Source organism: Corvus cornix, chromosome 3 (genome assembly GCF_000738735.6).
Source record: "Corvus cornix cornix isolate S_Up_H32 chromosome 3, ASM73873v5, whole genome shotgun sequence".
Lineage (NCBI taxonomy): Eukaryota > Metazoa > Chordata > Aves > Passeriformes > Corvidae > Corvus > Corvus cornix.
This window is the reverse complement of record NC_047056.1, coordinates 52,947,146-52,967,199: the sequence shown is the minus strand read 5'-3', so window position 1 is coordinate 52,967,199 and position 20,054 is coordinate 52,947,146. Positions and strand designations below refer to the sequence as shown.

Below are 20,054 nucleotides of genomic sequence, written 5' to 3'. Positions count from 1 at the left end.
CTGCTGTCCCAAGGCACAGATTGCAGGGATTTTAGATCTTCAAGAGGCATGGAGCTTCCCTGTGGATTTGGAGGCAGCAGCTTATGCACCTCTAATTGAAACCAGCTTGGCTGCCTCTGCATGCTGGGCTCACCAAGAGCGGCCTCCTCTCACCCCACGTTTCAGAATGCAGAGGTCTGTATCCAACCCTGTTGCTCCAAAGGCCTTTTACAGTCAGGGCAGAGAAGCAGGCGCTTCTGGGAAAGGACATGGTTCCTGTTCTCCCAAGCCTGCTGCAGAAGCAGGGAGGGAAGAACGGTGCCCTGCAAGTGTCCATGTCTCCCCACTGCCCGGAAAGCAGCTCGTGTTGAGCAGCCCCTGTGCAGACATTGGTGCCGAGCCTGCCCCAAGTGGGGGGTGCCTCAGCTGGTGGCCCCAGGGCTTTGCCCACAGTGCTGTGGCTGTGCGCTGGCCTTGGCCACTGCCCCCGAGGCCAGTTGGCCCTGTGTGACAGCAGCTGTTGTGCCGAACACCATGGGGCTTGGAGCCTTGACACTCGAGGGGAAATTTGGCAGCATCCAGGAGTCAGGAGCACAAACAGACTGTATTCTCCTCCCATACACACTTTGTAACAATGACTCCTATAAATGATCAAATCCCTCACCTTTGTGGGAGCTTTGCTGGAGGATGGAAACTGATAACAAACTTATTCTTGGTTTCAGCCCCTCAAGACTGTTCCTTCCCGCCGGTGTTCAGCACCATCGCTTCTATTCAGCAAAGGTTTGAGCAAGCCATGGTTGCCTTCAGCCAGGTACGTACACCGAGTGGCTGCACAGATGTTTGATGCCCAGGAGCAAGGTCATACACCTTGGCTTGCCCATGCATATGTGCTGTCAGTGTTCTGCACTAGAGGACCCCAGGCGAGTTGCAGGTGTGGGAGTGTACCTGTGGTGCCTGGGGTGGCTGAGCTGGCAGTTGTGGCTGCAGTGGGGGCTGCTGGTGTAGATGGGATGGATGGGAGAGGTGGTGGGAACTGCACTTGCTGGCATTGCACCCAGCTGCTCTTCTCGCCCTCCCACCAGGCCTGTGCAGCAGGAGATAAGCCTCTTCCCTCCATCTCTCCAATCCCATGCCAAGGGCTGCCAGTGCTGGCTCCTTGTTCTTACTAGTGCTGTTGAGAAGTCTCCATTGGCTTTCTCATTGGTGCATTCTGATTCTTTGTTTTCTTCCTGTTCTTCTTTCTTCTGGATAGCAAAGCCTCCAAAACAGGCAGAAGAGTTGGCAGAGTTTACCGCCTTATTTTGCTACAGGTCATGGCTTACCTACACAAACCAATGGGAAATAATACCTGCTGATGTTAGTGGCAGTGTCTCCTTCCTTGATTAAACTATTTCCAATAAGAAGGACTGCTATTTGAGCTGCAGCTATTTCACCTCAGTGCCCCAATTTCCCCTCAAATAAACCCAGAGCAGTTAGTCAAACAGCGCTGCTAACTGGGCATGGTGGTGTTGCAAGTGGGCTTGTTACGTATTACAAAAAAGTCTTCAGGGGAAAGGCAGAAAGGGCATCAATATCTTTGGTCTTTGTCTTTCAAAAGTCTGAGGCCTTGAGCACTCCTTGCATGGGGAAGGGGGCAAGTTGTGCTGTATGAGCACTTACTCATTAATTATTTGTCAGTTATGTCTCTCTTCAGAGAGAGCACATTTTTTTTGCATTCATTTCTTGACACGAACATCAGGAGCTGTCAGACTGTGAGAACGGCTGAGTTTAACACATTTTTCTTTTGCTGGAAACATTCCTGATTGAAGTCTGTGAAGTGGCTCTGTGTGACACCTCCTGGCTTGCCATACGGCTCCATCTCAGAGCCCAGAATCATCCTAGAGCCCAGGAGGACAGGAGGAGCTCAAATACTGAACGAGTACCTAGGATTCACTGCTCTGTTTTCACTGGTGCCATAATTTGGTAGGTGTTACGAGTGAAAAATACTATCACACACCCCACCCTACCCTCCTGCCCACAATAGCTGCAAACTACAGATGCCTGTGGAAAAAAGGGGCTGTTGATGTCACTATAGGAAGAAGACAGCAGCATCCCTGTGTTAGCTGGTGATGGGGGTGATCAGCTGGAGGGCAGTTGTGCCTCTTGTCCAGCCCTGAGTTCCTCCCTCCTTCAGCCTCTGGCTTTGGTTTTTGGACCTCTGTCCATGAGAACAGACTGTGCTGGGCAGGAAAGTTGTCCCAGCGCCTCATCCCCACTTCATGCTCAGTATGGGCCCTCCCTCTCATTTCCGCAGGAGGCAGCATTTACCAAGAGCTCCTGCAGAGCATTCTCAGTGGTCTAATCCACATTGTTGCTGGTGCCATCAGCTAATTTGCAGCTCGTGCCAGCACCTAATTTTGCTCCTCCAAGTGGCAGTTCAGCAGTAGCTGCTGCCTCCCTTTGCCCCAAGCCTTGCCTTCACATTGCTCTCCGGGAAATGTGGGCAGGAGAGCTGTGATGTTTTCACACTCTTTGCTCCTGTGGGTGGGTGGCTGCCTGCTTAAGCCTATCCCTCGAGCTGTGCTAATCTCAGTAGCCTGGAGGGAGCCCCAGCTTCCTCATCGGCACCTGCCTCACAGCACTAATGGCCATCAAGGCCTTGAAGCAGCTCATCTTACGAAATGAAGTAACGTTTCTACTGAATACACCGGAGTCAATGATTACACAAAACCTCTGAGGTGCAGAAGAGGCTGTTGTGAAAGTCAGGTCAAACCCAGCTTCCTTTGTGCTCCATACAGTCCCTCCCCAGACCTCACAGCCTCGTGACAAAGCCGCTGGTGGCTTCACCATGACATGAAGCAATGGAGGAGGCCCACAAAGCCCCATGGAAAGTGATTTTTGAGTGTCTGTGATCAGCACAAGCTAATCAGCCTTTAAATGAAAAATATCTTTTGTATTCCAAAAACACTGCCATCTTGGGCAACATTCCAGACTTGCTGTCTGCAGACATGGTCTAAAGCCCCTGCACGTATAGAAGCATAAAAAGGAAAGCCTCTACTACACTTCATAGCAGGAAGGTGGAATTTTAACAAGTAACCCACCTTCATAAAGCTGTTACCTTTCAGGATGGAGAGCAGCCACAGATGGAATATTCCCTGAATTTTTTTCTTTGCAGGCAGTAAGCTATGCAAGTACCATGGAGCACTTACTGGAACACTATCCTGCTTAGCCACTATACATTGAGGATGAATTTCACATGGAGGCAATAGCATTTGTGAGTTTGTTGCCAAACCTCTGAACCATCCATGTTTTCAGTCTAAATGTGATTTTTCCTTTCCCCTATGGAAATGCACAAGCAACTAGACTGGGCTAATGCAGGTGATTGTTGGGACTGAACCATAAGTAATTTCCAGAAAATGGATTAACTTATTCATCCTGCAGGTTCAACAATCTAGAAACTGTACCCTCCAGCCCTCAAACCAATTCCTTACTGCAGTAACATTATTCTAATCAACTAGTGCAGACCCAGGCATTGCATGAAGAGTTGGCTCATGAGATAAAAGTCAGTGAAGTGTCTGGTTTCTGAACCTATTGAGCAATTATCAGTAGCATTAGGAAAAGGTAACATGAGCATAATCCTGTGCTTACTATCTGGTTATTAACCAACAGGCCAATCAGAAATCCTCAGATTTATGTTGGAAAACTACCAATGACAAACCTCAGGAATTAAGTAAGGCAAAGTTTACTTTAAAGCCAACAGCCTCCTAGCAAACTGAGTCCCTAAAGAAACTTATTCCTTGGGATGTTGTCCAGAGGATATTTTCTGGCAGTTGATGTTTATTTTTGTACCGGACATCTTGTGTACCTCTGAGGCTGAGTTTGCATATTGCTCATTAGGTGCTAAGTTCATTGCCCACTCCTGACAGGGAAGACATTAGATAAGGTGCATTCTCTTCAAATATTCATGGGGACAGGATTCTTACCCCACAGGTTTTTCACCGAGTGTTCCACTGATGTCGTGTTGGAGAAGTCAGTAGACCCAGACCAGCTCTTGCTGTGACTGCAGATGCAATTGCAGGAGCTGAGAGGAGCAGTGTACTGAAGACAACACTCAACTGGCTTTTAGGAAAGTGAAGCAAGTCTGATCTGCAGCCCTTAGTGTGACATTGGGGAAAGTCATTTAACTAATCACTCTCTTGATTTCCAACCTGATAATGAAGCTAGCACTGCATTTCCATGTAGAGGGAAACATCATTTTGGGGGTTTCTTCACACTGAAAGAACAAGGAATGGGGGAGGTTGGGCTCTGTGTGGTCTTTTCTAAGTTACCCTGGCTCCTTTTCCTGCCTAGACAGCCAGGTCTAAGCAGGGAGGCACATCATGTACTGAACTCTCCTACAGAGACACTGGATCCCGTCCCAAAACTGAAAATCTGATTCCTGTCATCATGCAACCCCATTTATTTGCCTTTTTATTTTTGCCATAGCAAGCTGAGAAAGCTCAGGGAAGTGTCTGCAGAGATGCAGAGGGGTGAGCCATGCAGAGCCTGGGGGCTGACAGCAGAGACCCTTGTGTGCAAGGCTGTGGTTAGGGGAGGTAGGAGGGTTTCTGGCTGGCCACAGGACTGAAGTGGGCAGGTGTCAATGACTCAAGTGAAGGTTACTGCAAAACACAGTCTCTGAAGGTGAAATCAGTGAGGTTGCTGGTAACATCACGGAGTTTTATGGGTCAGCTTGAAGCTTCAATTTCTGTTCCATACTCTCCCACGACTTCTTGACAACCATACTGCTCCTGCCCTTCACTTTTTCTCTTCATTCACTTTTACTAACTTCCATTTTTCACCCTCTGTGTGCTTATACTAGCGGAATGTTTTCGCTCTCTTGTGTAACCAGCTGAAAATAGTACTGTGAGTTTTCTTTCATAGACTAACTGATGGGAAATTAATGAACAAAAATCTAATACTATCACAGCACCAGCTGAATGGAAGCATAGCAGGCAGGGTGCTGCTTTTTAGGGGAAGAGTAGGCATCCATTCCCTGCTCTGGTTCAGACAACTTTCATCATGACATTTCACTTCTGCACCACAGGTCCCAATCTGTAACACGGGGCTAATAGTGCTGCCTTTCCTCATAAGGATATGGTGAGGAAAGAAGCAGTTAAGGCCTCAACGGAATGATGGGGCTGATTAATTTGGAGGTGGGTATTAGACAATCAGGGACTGCAGAGACCTGGAGCAAACCAAAAGATGAGGTATTTTCAGGGTAAGACTTGTCCCTTTATTAACTCTTAGCATAACAGGACTCTGATCCATGCAGGATTCCTCTCTTTTTATAATACAAGTAATAAGTGAAAGTACTTCATATTAATTAAGAGCAATTTCCTTGAGAAAGAGTTTTGTGAAAACAGATCTATTTATAAACACAGAATAATATATCCAGCTTGTCATTCAAAACAATTTATAGAAATTGTTCTGATGAAAAACTCAGAGGCTGGCTGACATTATTATAGAATGTGTCTGCTTTCTTTGGAGAAGTTACATTTGTGTTGAAAAAAAGCAACACTGAAAATATCACCCAAACTGAAAAGCTTCTCAGTGGGAAAAAAATGTCATTGTTGTTGGTAGAGACCTTTAAGCTTTCATTCTACCTACGACCTAACTTAAATGTGAGCTTTAGAAACTTGGCCTGTGTGATTCCTCATTGTGCTTTTGATAAATTACAGTTTCATGAAAGCTGCAACCCAAATGTATTCAATAAACTCCAAAAAACATGGAAAATAAACATGTTTTGAAAGAATACTGCCCCGACGCTGGTTGATGTTGCCACAAATATGTCTGTGACTCCACGACCAGTCCCAGTGGGCTGTGATGAGATGAGTTCAATGGGGTGAATTGGGAGCATGTCCTACACAGGCATCAGCCTGCAGCAGCATGGTCTGCAGAGCCCATGCAGCTGTGCAACAAGAAGTGTCCAAGTTGCAGTGGCCCATAAAGGCATCCACACAGCTTTAAAAAGCTGGAGAGTCTTCAGGTGTTACTGCCCTGTTCCCACTTAACACCATTCCCTGTTTGAAAGTTATAAACAGCAGCAAATGCTGATGGGTGCTCTGGTATCAATTCTGCTATTTCTGTATTACAATTCTGCGTGATGGGGCATGAAATAAGATGGGTATTTCCCACTGGAGATAAATTTGGGAGCACTCACTTGTTCTGTTTCACCTGCAGACAGGTGGGAGCAGAGTTCTCATGAGATGGCCAGTGACAAGCCACATCCAGCTGCTGGGCAGCAGCTGCTTCCCTCACAGATGCTGACCTGAACAACTGTTCCACACGGGGCAGAATCTGTACTTCCACCAACACATCTTGTTTAAAACAGTAAAACTTTTATTATGTGTCCAAGCCTCAGTCATAACCAGCTTATCTCTAAACAGCTAATAATTTCATTTTACTTCTAAATGAAACTCTGAGGTGAGCCAGAAAAGGTTTTCATGACCTTTCTGCATACACACAGCTATTCATATCTGTGTGCCACAGGGAACGTGCTGCAGCATGTGCAGTGCTGTCTAGGACTTATCTGAGTCTATCAGCACTGCAGACATCTGGACAAACTCCAGAAATGGCCAGTGGTGCTCATGGGATGCTTGTAGAATACAGGATTCTTCATTAAAATAAAAAATAAGTTGCACCTCGAGAAGACTTCAGAGGGATGGGGGCTTCAGTGCTGTGACCCTGTTAAAATCTGGGTCTGAGAAGAGAGAGCCTCAAACCGAAAGGTGCACTGATGAAAATCAGGAACATCGCGCTGTGGGCTAATTAACACCCATGACAGCTAACATCCTGTCTGCTGCTGGAAAGGAAACATGCTGTGGGCGTCCCGAGGCTCACACTCACGCCTGCCATTTCCCCCGTGCTGCTGCTGCAGGGTGGGCAGCACAGCCAGCAGTGTGCCAGACATGCAGACCACTGCACCATGGGCACTCCATCCAGGACCCTCCTGTGCTCAGCAGCATGAGGCAGCCCCAGAGGTCTCCTGGGGCTCACCAGGGCACCTGCTCTGCTAGCAAACATGGTGCTGTCAAGGACTTTCCCCATCACTGGCACCCGATTGATCATCTCAGAAATTGTTCAGGTGTTCCCAGCACAGATCTGCCCAGGCCAGCCAGCCCTTGCCAGCAGAATCTTGATACCATCTGGAAACTGGCACAAGCTGGACATCTCCAGCAGGCAGCTTGGGTAAGGTCTTTGCTCGGCAGGATGATAGCCTTGGACAGCAAAAATGCGGGCTGCCCTGTGCCAGGTCACCACGGAACCAGGCTCATGCTGTATTGCCGTGGTCAGTATTTAGCATCTCCCCAGTCGTCAGGTGAGGACACTATGAGGAACCACCCTCTGCCTGAGGCCAGGGTGTGGACAGGGCCCAACCATGCCAGCAGCGTAGCCCTGGTCTCTTTAGCTCCCTTCTCCACTTCCAGCCGTGAAAGGACATTGCTAATCTGCACAGACCTGCTCCAGTGCCCTGAGCTGACCTAGGTGGGACTCCAAGGTAAAGCCAGAGCAAAGCCAGACTAAATGTTTCAGGCTTAGGAAAGTTTGTTGTTTTCCTATTCCACGTTACTTCCAGTCCCGCTGGAGTCCAGATTTCCTGCATGCCCAGAGGAAATTCACTTTGTCATCCTCCTCAGCATCCTCTCAGGGAGGAATACTGAGATTTATGGGTGAATGAAAAGCATATGAAAGCTGAATCCTGTTGCTATCCCATTGCAAAGGCACTTGGCATGTCCTTGTGCAGCCCACTTGTGACAGTGGCAATGGGCATCTTTGAGATCAGGAAAGACAGTGGGCTGCAGGGCCATCCCAATGCTATGAGAAGCCCCCGGGCTAAGCTGAGCCACATAACACTCATCCTCCCCTTGTTCAGGTGTGCCTGAAGCAGTGCCTGTTCCCCAACAGGGAGTCTTTGGTGCTCACTGAAGCTAGGAGAGCCAGGCATGTCTCATCTCATCAAGATGAGATGTCTCCAGGTTTGTTTGGAGATCAGCTTTGAGTTGTGCCTCAATGTCAGCCTATATGGACTAGAGTAGAACCAGAGGGTTTTCTCCCACTCCCCGCCTGTGCTCTCATATTTGGCAGAGCTTTTAAGTTCAGTCACACATGAACTTATGCAGTGCCTCTACTGCCAGGCAATCTCCTGCTAGCCAGGCCCAGGAATACTTAACTCCCAGGTTTAGCCAAGCATGGGTGCCTGTAACCTCATGTGGTTGTGAGGGACCCAGAAGAGCTCTGTCCTTAAGACAGATAAGGTCAAAATGGGTAGACACGCTCAGACAGCTCCTTCTGCATGACACCTGCTACTCCTACTCTTTCTCCTTTCCACACATCACCTCCCACAAACAACACCTTTTCCTTCAGTCTCCACAAAATTGGTTAATCGTTAAATGTCAACCAAAGCAGCAAAACCTTTGCAGTTCTCAGCAGTCCTGAGCTCCCTGCTAGCACTCAGCTGGCACAGCAAGCTAGGGCTGGGGAGGAAGCAGCGTGTATGTGGGTGTGCTCTTGTTGCACGAGAAAAGGGGGTTACTGTAGCATCATCTGTGTTTTTCATTCTACGTGTCACCCCGTCACCTGCCCTGCAGAGGAAGAGTGAGCTAGGCAGGGAACAAGCAGATGAAGCTGCAGCTGGCTGACGAAGGAGAACCTTCACATGCCTTGAAGACGTGGGCATGGAAATTAATTAGTCCCATAAAGGTGTGGCCTGAGGAAATGCTGCTGATTTTGGCACATGAAAGTAGTTGCTTAGATTTCAAGCATCCAGTGAAAAGCAAGGGACTTGAGGAGCTCTCAGGGGAGGATAAAGTATGTCTTTGGTGCTTCCCATGCAACACTCATCCATCAGTGGATGGACTATTTAATTTTAAATCAGTTACAGACATAAAAGCAGAATTCCACTTACTTTAATGTCAAAATGAAGTCTCACCGGGTTGCCCACCTCTGGCTAGGAGGAGGGATTTTAGCCAAAGTCATTGCATTTATTTCTTACTAAACAATATCATCCCGAGAAAATAATATATATATACAATCAACTATTGTATTTCTAAGCCTCTTGTACTCAGTCTGACCCCACGAAACTCATCCAGGAGGATGCCTTAGTCCTGTCCTCACTGTGCACCCACTGAGTGCAAGCCCTTAGAAACGCTGTTGGTCAAAAAGACTCCTCTGCTCTGTGGGTCAGTCTCTACACTCTATATCCATATACAGGAGTTTTATCAACATTATTCTGCTGGGGTATGAATTTGGGTTTCCTCAAGACTGCAGGTGTAAAGCTGCTGGGGGTCCTGGTATCCCCCAGAGTCATGGGAAAGCTGTCCCCACGTCTCCTGCAGCCAAAGGGCCGTAGCATCTCCAGACAGACCTGCCCACCAGCGTCTGCATGGCCCATGGTGCCTGGCATCAGCTTTCCTAAGGAATAGCACAGCTCCTTCATCCTCTGTGTGTCCATGGTCCATATCTTGCTTTAATGAAGGTAGATAATGGAAACTGGAAGAAGTAACTTGTTTTAAAGCATTTTTCAGGTGTTTATTACCAAGACAACCACTTGTAAGGAAGCTTTTATGTACTCAAAGCTTGATGTGACCTTTAGGTATATATGAAGCACTTAGCAGAAGTAAGAAGATTAATTTTAAGTTAGAAAAGTGTTTGAAACAGTGGAACTGGATGATGTCTCACATATTGGTGTTTGTATTTTTTAAAGGATTTGAAAACTTGATGAAACTGCAAAAAGATCCCTTAAAAACTGCTGGAGGGTCTGAGAAAGCCCTGCAGAATGAATCTGAAGGCTATCAGCCTAGGTAATATAGTAAAAGGAAGATCAGGAGATGGCTCAGGGTATGTGTGGATGTGTTCATGTAAGGGAAACAACTGCAAGAAGGGGCTTTTAGAAGTAGGTGAAATTGGTGTTAGGAGAAGAGTTAGCTGCGCAAACTGGGAAAAATAAAAGGTGAAAATAACCATGCTGTTAGTAAGCCATTGTGAATGTTTGAACCACAGTGGGGGGAAAAAAAAAAAAAATCAAGGTAAATGGTGGTCTCTGCTGAGATCACCATGTCAAAAGGAAGAGCCTTTTGGGGCATGGAGAGGAGGTGGATGTGTTCCCTAAAAGCAGAAGCATTTTAGTCGGACACACATTGCTGGCTGGGTTTGCTCCAAGACTAACCAGATGAAATTCCAGTGTGGACATGCAGTCAGACCAGATGATTTCATGGACTATTTTCTGGCCTTGGGGATGAACCTATGTGTTCATACTACCTGTTTTCCCAAGGAAAAAAGAAAAACATGTTTCTTCTGATTGACGTTTCCTCGTCCTGCAGTCCTCACCTGAGCATAGTTTCCACCAACCTCTTCAAAGTGTTACTCACATGGTTCTGTAAGGCCAAGGCCAGATCTCACCCTTGGCCCTTCTCCCAGCTCAGAACATGACTCTGACGTGTCACTTTCACAGCTTCCTTGCAAAAATAAGGGCTGGGTTGCAGGATGGCAAAAGAATAAGCATCTAAAGGGACCAAACACATCCAGATGCATCTAGAGAGACAATTCCTCGCTTTGTTGGGCAAGCAGGAATATTTAACTGCAGCCAGCCACACTTTGCTCTTATCCACAGCTGTAAGGTTTGACCCACGGTGACCTTGGATCACAGCTTCCCAGAAACCCAGCAATGAGAAACCATCTCTCCTTGGCTAACAGCAGTAACCCTACTGATTATGTCTCACAAATATCAAGTAAAATTGATTTTCTTACCTCTTATATTTATCTTTTTTTCATAGATCTAAAAATAATCCCTGAAACCCCCCCATCTTAAGTGTTTCTTGAAAAATAACAAAAACCCCCAAGAAATTCAGTAGTCAGTTATAAACAGACAATGGGAAAATCCTACACTTGACTAATTGTCGCACTGTGGCTGGGCTTTGTGTTTGGGGATTTCTCAAAGTTCAACTTCTGCGTGAGTGAGCTCAGAGCCAAACTGAAAGTGAAAGTCAGTCTCTGCTTGGAGCCATGCTGAGCCAACCACAGGTGAACTGGGTAAATCTGCAACTCTGCTTCTGACCCACACCAAACCAATCAAACAGGTGTTTTTGGTGCTGGCTTGAAGAAGAAACTTGAAAGGACCTTGATTTCTTAAGAACAGCTGCTCAAAATCTTATTTTTGGCAGGCTGCTGGGAACGTTGGTCCTGAAATTGGAAGAAGTTTAAGAAGTTGTCTCACATTTTGAGTAGCTGGTGTTTAGCTGAAGAAATGGGTTTTTTTTCAGTGAAAGCATTTTATGTTCAGTTAAAGTTTTCATGATGCAGAAGTAATTTTTAAAACAGTTTCAGTCTTCCCTTCATTTTGTGAAGAGACAAACCTCCCCTATTTTTCCTCAGCAAATTTACCACTTTGGCCCTGCTGTAGGTTCACATATAGATAGATGGCAGAACAGTCAAGCGGCTGCAACACCTGGTTCATCAGCCTGGACCTGCTAATGGACGTGCCACTGCCCCCAGGGAAATCTGCCCACATCCTAACTTCAGAGAGCCTAGTTACGTCACAACTCTCCAGGCTGTTATGCTTAGGCTATAAAAATATTTCCCAGGAAACTGGTAGCAGGTTCTTCATCTGCAAAGCTGATAATCTTCTCCTCGCACAGACCAGAGGTACCTGCTGTGTCCAGGTTATAACCTGCTCAGGCAGAAACCTGGTCCCTGTGTCACCGGTGGTGCCCTGATTTGGCTGAGCCCCAGGCACTGTGCTACAAGAGGCAAGGTCAATAATAAACATGCTGGTGGCAAGGTCAGCAACAGCAGAGTCAATCAGGCGTGCCCACCCTCGGACCATAAACCCAGCCTTTCTAAATATATAACATACTGACATAGTAACCCTTCCTTATCAAAACAGTCAACTGACTCTTTGCAGAATCAAAGAATCATTTAGGTTGGAAAATACCTCTAAGATCGAGTCCCACCCTTAACCTGATACTGCCCACCACAAAACCATGTCCCCAAGTGCCTCATCTACACATCTTTTAAGTACCTCCAGGGCTGGGGACTCTACCACTTCCCTGTTCGGGTGAACAGAGCAGCCTGTTCCAGTGCTTAACAAGCTTTTCAGTGAATCTAGCACTTAAGCATTCATCAATGAGTTTCAAATCAGCCATCTGATGTATCCTGATATACATGAAGGGTGCAAGCTTTCACTTCAGGACAGCAACTTGCATAAAATCTGTGCTCACCTTGAGGAAATCATCAATATCCACTCCTCTTCCCCACTGGGGTTCAGCCATGGGCAGCTCTCCTCCTCCTCCTCCAGCTCTACTTTTCTGGTTGGATTTCTCCATTTAGACCCTGGTAATACAGTCTCTGGTTCAGACGCTATCTAATGAGCAGATCCTTTGAAAAAATGGAAGTGAGAGAGCCAGCATCTCTCTTTATTTTGAAGAAACTTTGAAATATAATTATTCAGGAGAATACTAAAAGCAGAAAGGGAATTTCCCTGGACAATCTTAGTGTAAGGGGAACTGCTAGCATAGCTCCAGGGAAGTCCACAGCAGAAAAAAGATTAGGTTCAACATTAAAATGCATTTCATCTGCTTCACATATCATAAATGTTTCTCTAGCCTCTTTGCTGGGTAAAGTGCTAATTTCAGGGTCCCAGCTCTTGTTTTTTGTAAGCTTCACAGTTAGAGGAAAATGGAGGAGACCAGGTACCCTGAGGGGAACGATGGTTTTAAAGCTCTTGATCCTCACAAAAAAATGCATCAGGAATCTAGGACACTGTAGACCATTATTCAGAAAACGCTGCCACTCTAAACAGGTGCCAGCTGCATGTGTTGCAATCTAGTGTGTAAATCAATCTGACTAGTGACTCTTAGCAAAGCTTTTGCCCAGTGGACCAGGACAGCTCTTTTGTTGCAATAGAAGGAAAGGTTTTCTGTACCCTAGCAGGCACAGAATGGGTCATGAAGTATGACATTGCTGGCATCTGCTGTTTGTTTTTCTGACGGGTTTTGGGGTTATTTTGTTTTTTTCCTCTAACTGTTCTGCCTGCATGCATCTAAACTCTGTGTAGCTCATACATGTAGCAGAAATGGTGGCATCCTCCTGTGTTCTGCCCAGGTAATTGTGCTGCATGTTTAGAAAAGCAACACCACAAATCAGACTAATTTTCCTTTTCCTGTCAGGATTGGAGAAAGGGACTTTTATCATTCTCCAGGGCCCAAAGAATTTTGTTTGGTTCTTAGAAAGACCCTTTCCTTGAGTAAAATCACCAGCCTAAGCTCTAAATTCTCGGGGAAGAAAATATACCAACTTTTCTGAAAGTCTTTCTGCTACAGTCTTAAACTGCAAAGACCCCTGAACACCCTTTCGCTTCTCACAGGCAAAACATCCAGCCTGGGCACAGGTCAGTCAGGCCACCACACTTCAATGACTTTTTGATTTCCTCCTACATTCAAACAAGTTGGTACTTCTTGGTAAAGCCCACACTTCTTAAATTAGTCAGGGGATGAATTAATTTATCAGTCTGAAGATGTGGGAAATAACAAAGGCTGCACCTACTGATTCAGCCTCAATTGCGGTATTTGTCTAATGGACAAAGAGCATCTTCTGCTTCCCATCAATGCTATTCATGTCTGCTGAGAAGTGACTTATCAGAGAGAGATTACTGAAAAAGAATAGAAATACATAAATATATTGTTATTAATTTCTACTTAAAGCCAGTTCGGAGGTAGATTTTAATTTCCATTGTTTAGAGTAATTTAAAAAGTTTCACTTATTGTTCAGTTATTGTGTTACTGTGTTAAATGCACTTCCCATCAGAAATTTTCCTAGAAGGTACCTATAGGCAGAATTCCTAAAATCAATTTACAATGTCACTTTTATGATACCATGACATAGGTTTGTGTTTTGTTTTTTTTCTTCTGCTGAGAAGCACGAGGAAGAGCAGTAGTCTTTCCTGGTTACTTGGGGTTTGTTTGGTGGTGGGGTTTTTTTCCCCTTTATTTTTTTCCTGATAGCACTACTAAAAATTTGAAATCTTGTCTTTATTTTACTTGGCTTCTTCTTGGATGGCAGAGGAAAGTGAATGGCAACCCAGCTGACACTCAAAGAAAAAAGGCTGCACATTTAAAGGAAATGTTTTCATCTACCTTCTTTAGCAGACAGCAGTAAAAAGTATCATTTTAAGGTGCCTTTGAGGAAGAAATAGAGTAATTAAACACAGAATTTCTAGTGTAAGCTCATTCAAGCATTTTTCATCTTGCTTATGTTGCATGAAAAGACTAATGCAATAACAGAACACATTAATTCACTTAGTGAATGTCCCCATTCTTTAACATGACTGTATGCTGCTTTTCAGAGAACAGCCAAGGTAAGGATATTTCTGTATATGGCTGAGAGAACAGGGTGGTGTGAAAAGCAGAGGCTCTGACACAAAAAGGCTCTTTTCTCTTCAAGGACAGCAAGCTCACAGTCCCACTGCCAAGACTTAATGCAAAATGGCAGCATATGTGTGACAGCTTGCTGTCACAAGACATGGATTAGACGAAAGTTTGTTAAGTGATTCTACTTTTGAGGGTAGAAGGTACCCAGAAGAATGCTCTGGCTCCTTACCAGCCATCTTTCTTTTGAACTCTCTGCTCTTCTGCCCATGGGGACAGAAGCTGATATAATAGTAAAACCAAAATTCTTAACCAAAATTCACTATTATTCCAACTTTTTCTAGGAAAACAGTCTTTAATGAAGTAAGAAACTAAATCAGCCTACTCCTATATACTTTTCTCAAGAGTAAATAAAATTAATGAACTAGAGGCTTGGAGGAAAAAGCTTCTTATGAAGGCATGAGATTTGCACCTATTTTGGAAACAAGTAGCATCATTTGCCATTAGAGATAGAAACTTGGATTAGGTGGTTCAGGAGAATGACCCAGCCTGCTAATTTTCTATATTCTTATACTTTATGTACACTAGTTTTCTCCAACAAAATGACCCAAGCTGAAAATTCAACTGTGTTCAGGGCTCCCTTGAGCTGCTGAGTATTTGGGTATGGAGTTTTGCTGTGGTCATCAGTAGGGGCTTACCACCACCACACGTTTTCACAGAGCTTGGTTTCAATTACAACTACAAGCAGAAGTTCCAAAATAGCCCAAGAAAGGAAGTTCCCCAAGCTGTTTTTAAAATCAGGAAGTGAAGGATACTACTAAGACCTCCAGAGCTAATACAAATGCTAGTCTCATTCACAGGGTACGCCATTCTTGCTGAGTGCTTCTGTAACTCAGATTTTTTGGGCTTCCCCATCCTTGAGCATATTTTAAAGACAATGTAAGGAGACTGTGCTTGGCTGTTCAGAAAACCCCAGCCTCTGAGGATCAGACTGCAACAAAGAAGCCTTTAGATTAGGCATTGCCTGAGGATTTGCTCTGTAGACACCTCAACACAATCAGCATGGACAAAGGGCAGGGTAGTCCCCTTAAACGGACACTGTGTGCCTCAAAACTGTTACTGATGTGAGATATAAATGTAGTCTGCAAATCTGCCCTGGATGCCCCTATTTTTTCCCCAAGTAAAAATCATGTAAGCACACAAATGCTGCCTACCTGTGTATATGGATATCTGCTTATGTAACTGTGCATTTATTGGGATTGATCCTGTTAGTTTTTTCCTTACACAGTGCATTTTTATAAGGAGACAGAGGTAGCAATGCTCAGAGAGACTCTGGCCAGCCTCTTCAAAATTCAGGTTTTCTTGTTCAATTTGGAATAAATAGGTATAATAGAAATAGCTTGTTTAGTAAAATATAGTCACTCAAAAGTAGAATTCTGCTTTATCACCACCAGCTCAGAGCAGTGGCCAGGAGGTTGTCTGTTACAGTGGCTGTGCATCCAGTGTTGTGTGATAGCCATGGAAGGCTGGGAGCACAGTCTGCATTTCCCAGCACAGAGTACCAGGCTGATGGCAGCTGATGTCTTGAGAAACAGTTAGAACTCCCTGACCTTCCTCCTTGCCTGGGGCTTGGGGGTCTTGGCTTCAGCATCTTCCAGGTTAGAAAATATTTGCAAAATGTTAAGTTTCCGTCTATGAAAAGAAGATTTGTTTGTCTGATTGGTTTTGCTCTGCCTCTTAATGCCTCATACTGCAAAGAAAAGAAGCATGGAGAGGTCCTGTGAGCTGGCTGACAGAGATCCTGGGGACCAGCCAGGAGATCTGGAGAAGAATGAGGGTACCTCACTTGTGTCTTTCTCACCTTGAAAAACCCATCTTCACCATCTATCTTTTGTCCTGGAAATGGGGAGGATGGCAGACGTGCTGCTATGCTAATGTTGCAATCAAATGAGGCTCTCATCTGATGGGACACTGAGGCACCTCAGGAACATTGCCACAGACAGAACGTGCCCCAGTGACTTGGACTGATAAATGATGTTCAGCATATTTAAAGGGCAACCTAGATGAGTGCCAGTGTTATGTCACAGAACTGTTATTTGTATTTGGGCTGATGGATGCGGGTGTTTGTGTGTGTGTGTTTGTGTGTGTGTGTGTGTTTGTATGTTTTCTAGTTTTTGAAGGTCTCCAAAGGACTGAAGTCATCTGTGAAAGGTTAAAACCCCACAAGTGAAAAAAATCTAAAAAAATAGCTTGAAGTCACCCACAGGTGTTACTGATAAATAACTGTTTCCCAGGGGTCCAAGAGAACTTTTGCCTTGTTTTGGGCTGACTGAATGCTGGTTGGTCAGGCATGAATGTGACAACCATTCTTCACTGTGTTACCACATAATCTGAAACCCTTGTCTGACTTTTTCAACTATATTATGGTTTGTAATCACTAAGTCAGTCAGCTGCTGTGAGGATGACACAAGCAATGGTCATCTCAGCACTGGGGGAAGACCCAGTGGGGCAATGATAACCAACATGTCCCAGAAAACAGAGAAACCTGGTCATGTGAATGAGCAATTCAGCAAATTTCTCAAACAACAAAAGGCACACAGTTGCTTTCGAAAGAAAAACACAAGTCAAGCTATGTCACTTGACTGGCAACAAAGTGAAGATCTCATGTGAAAGAAACCGAGTGTATCTGAGTTGTAGAAAACTTTCATGCTTGCACAACATGCCAGCCACTACGTACTGAAGCAAGAGACTGACCAGCTGCCATGGATCTTATGATGCTGTCAGTCATGTGAACCAGGTTTGCAGAGTAAAATCTCTCTAATGTGCCTTTTAGACAGTTACTCAGCAGATCAGCTGCCATGGCCCTGGTGGAAGGCTTTCTATCTCTCCCATTCTGTAGCATTCTGTATTCTTAGTCCCTTGTTCTCAGGAGTCCCTAAGAGCCTTAATGAGAGAGACGGGCAAGGCCCCCAGTCTCAGCAAGGTGAAAGCGGGCAAACCTTTACCTTTCCGTACTCTCTTGTAGATTGTTGCAAGTCTGAAAGTTATTATAGCTGCTCAGATTAAAGGGACTGTTTTTCCCTGCAGACCTCACTTCTAGTTTTATCAGCCTCCCACACGCAAACAAAAAGTGTAATGCCTCAGAACCTGCCAATTCCTCTCTGAGGAGGAGGATGGTGTGAGGAAATGTCACCAGCAATTACTTTCTGAGTGCACAGTGGGCTGGAACATCCTCTCACTAGCACCTGCTGTTACGTAGCCTTCACAGGAGGCCCTTGCTGACATGTGCAATCCCATCTGCTGATCTGCCTCTGCTCTAATTCCTTTTTTGCCTGATTTCTGCTTGGTCTGGAGGCATAAACCCAACTGCTGTCCTGGGAGTGTTTCGCACCCTGTGCCCTGGGCAAAGCTGGGGAGGACCCGGCTTAGAGCATCTCCAGTGGCATGGCAGGTGCTAAAGCAGCTCTTACAAAACCACCAAGAGAAATGAGACATGGGAATCCCAGGCTTCTTTTGTCATAAGGGAGGCATGAGAGTGGTAGGGACTCATGCTGCTGAAGGGAGCCTAGGCAGGTAAATGAGAGGCACTTCGGGACACAAAAGAGCAGAGTGAGAGCTACTGCTGGGAAGAACAGTTTAAGAGCAAGGTGCTACTGTTGAATACTGTGAGCAGAATGGGTGGAAGGAAAATGGTGGCGATATTTCTTAATTGTGTTTGACAATGTTGGGTACTTTCTACCTCCCCAGAAGCTGACTGGGGCTGAAGAAAATGATGCAAGGGTTATTTGTATCACTCTGTCTTTAGCCCCCTTCTACAGAGAGCTACAGTCAGCAGGTGCATTGAAGGTTTGTTATTAGCTGCTCTTCAGTTGAAGTGTAATCATTCCTGGAGGTGTTAAGTGTGAGCATACACACATTCTCCCATAGGAGAGCTGGTTAGTGGGAATCAGGTTAGCCAGCATTAATGGGATGAGGCCCAGTGACAACTGGGGAGTCTGTAGTACAAATCAGCTGTGATGTACAAATGCTACTGCCCATAATCAACCAATACAATAGGATGGCTTCTTGGTTTTCTCTACACTTTTGTTATTGTTGCATATTATATGGGAACATCCCAACACCTCCTGAATTTCTGCAAGAGGGATTGGTACTTTACACTCTGCAGTTTAACACTGTTCATGAAAGAAAATTATACCTTCTTCATTTTTCTGTGGTCATGTGTATCCCTTTTTAATGCCCCAGATTTGTGGAGAATGAATGGTTCCTGCCTGTGCACAAGATTATTAGCATGCCAAAGTCCTGTTAAAGGCTTATACCCATGGTACCATGGTGAGGGTGTGCCAAAGGATATCAGAGATCCAGTGCCCACTTACAGTAAAGGATATTGCACTAAAGTAACATCTCACTGTGACCCCATAAGTTAGTCCAAGGCAGAGGTCATTCTGAACAGAGTTCCACTAGGGATGAAATGAAATCTCTTCATTCATAAGATTTTGGCTGGAACTAGGTCTTTGAATCATACTAATTTTTTTAGAGATGAGTCATTTACTAAAACTTGATTCAAGCACTATTTAGAGCAATTCATCTCTGAATCCCAGCTTTGCAATGTTCTTGTGCAATATTTCTGTGACAACTCAAATCAAAACATAGATGCCGAGCCACATCTCTTTTCTCTCTGTGTCTCCAGACCTAGAATTCCAGGCAAGCATCCTGGTATTAAATCCATCCTCTGTATTATCATGTACAGTCTAGGTCAAGATTTTATGCTTTTACCATCTATTTTCTATAGACGTGACTTGGGGGCTGCATCAGGTAGACTCCCTGTACCTCCTTTCACTGGTACTGAAAATAAAAGGGATCAGATAGAAGGTACTGCCTAAGTGCAGGTTAGTTTTATCGCAGCCATGCTTAGTGCACAGTGGTCTTGAAGAAGAGCAAACTGAAAGGAGTTAGACCTCATGCTGCAGGAGCCTGCCTGACCTCTCCCCAGCACTAACCTCATCCAACATTTGCCAAGGCAGTTATGTTCTCAGCTCCTGTTTTGATTCAGGGTGAGTGGGTGATTAAAAAGGAAATAGGTCCCTTTGAGAATCTGGTCCTTGGCTCTACTTCCCCACCAGAGCCCTCAGTGGTAACTCCCCAGCACAAGGACACCCACAGATGCCAAGGGCAGCTCCAGTCTCCTCCTACTGAGATGGTGCAGAAGTTGTGGCAAAGGAGATAAAATCCCACCAGTAGGCACATGCTGCTTCCATCCCCTCTTCTCTTCCAATGAACAGGGACTAGGGTGATACCCTGACCATATAAAGCAGAGCCCTCATGCATGTGTATAATTTTGAAACCCCCACGTCTGTGGTTCCTAATGGAAATCCCCCATTTTGAAGATAGAAATTTTTACTAAAAGTGATTGAATATTTCATGACAGCAGGCTTTTATAAGTGCTCTCTCATAAAGCCACAATCCAAAACCAGAGGCCTGGGATTTTTTCCCATTTTCTGTTGAAACTTATCGCTGTTTAATTTTGAACATCACCTAAACAGAATGGTGGTATTTTATACCTGGGGTGCCTGGACTGCCAAGCTGTAGGAATGGGGCCCTATTTGGTTGTACCTACACGGATACAGAAAGAGCCACACAAACCACTGTGAGGGAAGGCATTTTTGGCGGGAAAATTCAAAGACTGGTAGCATCTTG

At 45.1% G+C, this 20,054-nt stretch overlaps 1 protein-coding gene across 2 annotated transcripts in view; it reads left to right on the top strand.

The window, feature by feature from the left end:
- Window positions 1-705: 705 nt before the first annotated feature.
- LOC104689794 (T cell activation RhoGTPase activating protein) overlaps window positions 706-20,054 on the top strand; it is a 35,658-nt gene continuing 16,309 nt past the window's right edge. The window contains exon 1 of one of the 2 annotated variants that reach the window (XM_020583679.2): window positions 706-790. The gene's annotated coding sequence lies outside the window, so the exon portion shown is untranslated. The remainder of the gene's footprint in view (window positions 791-20,054) is intronic. The other variant, XM_010400112.4, reaches the window with a different exon arrangement.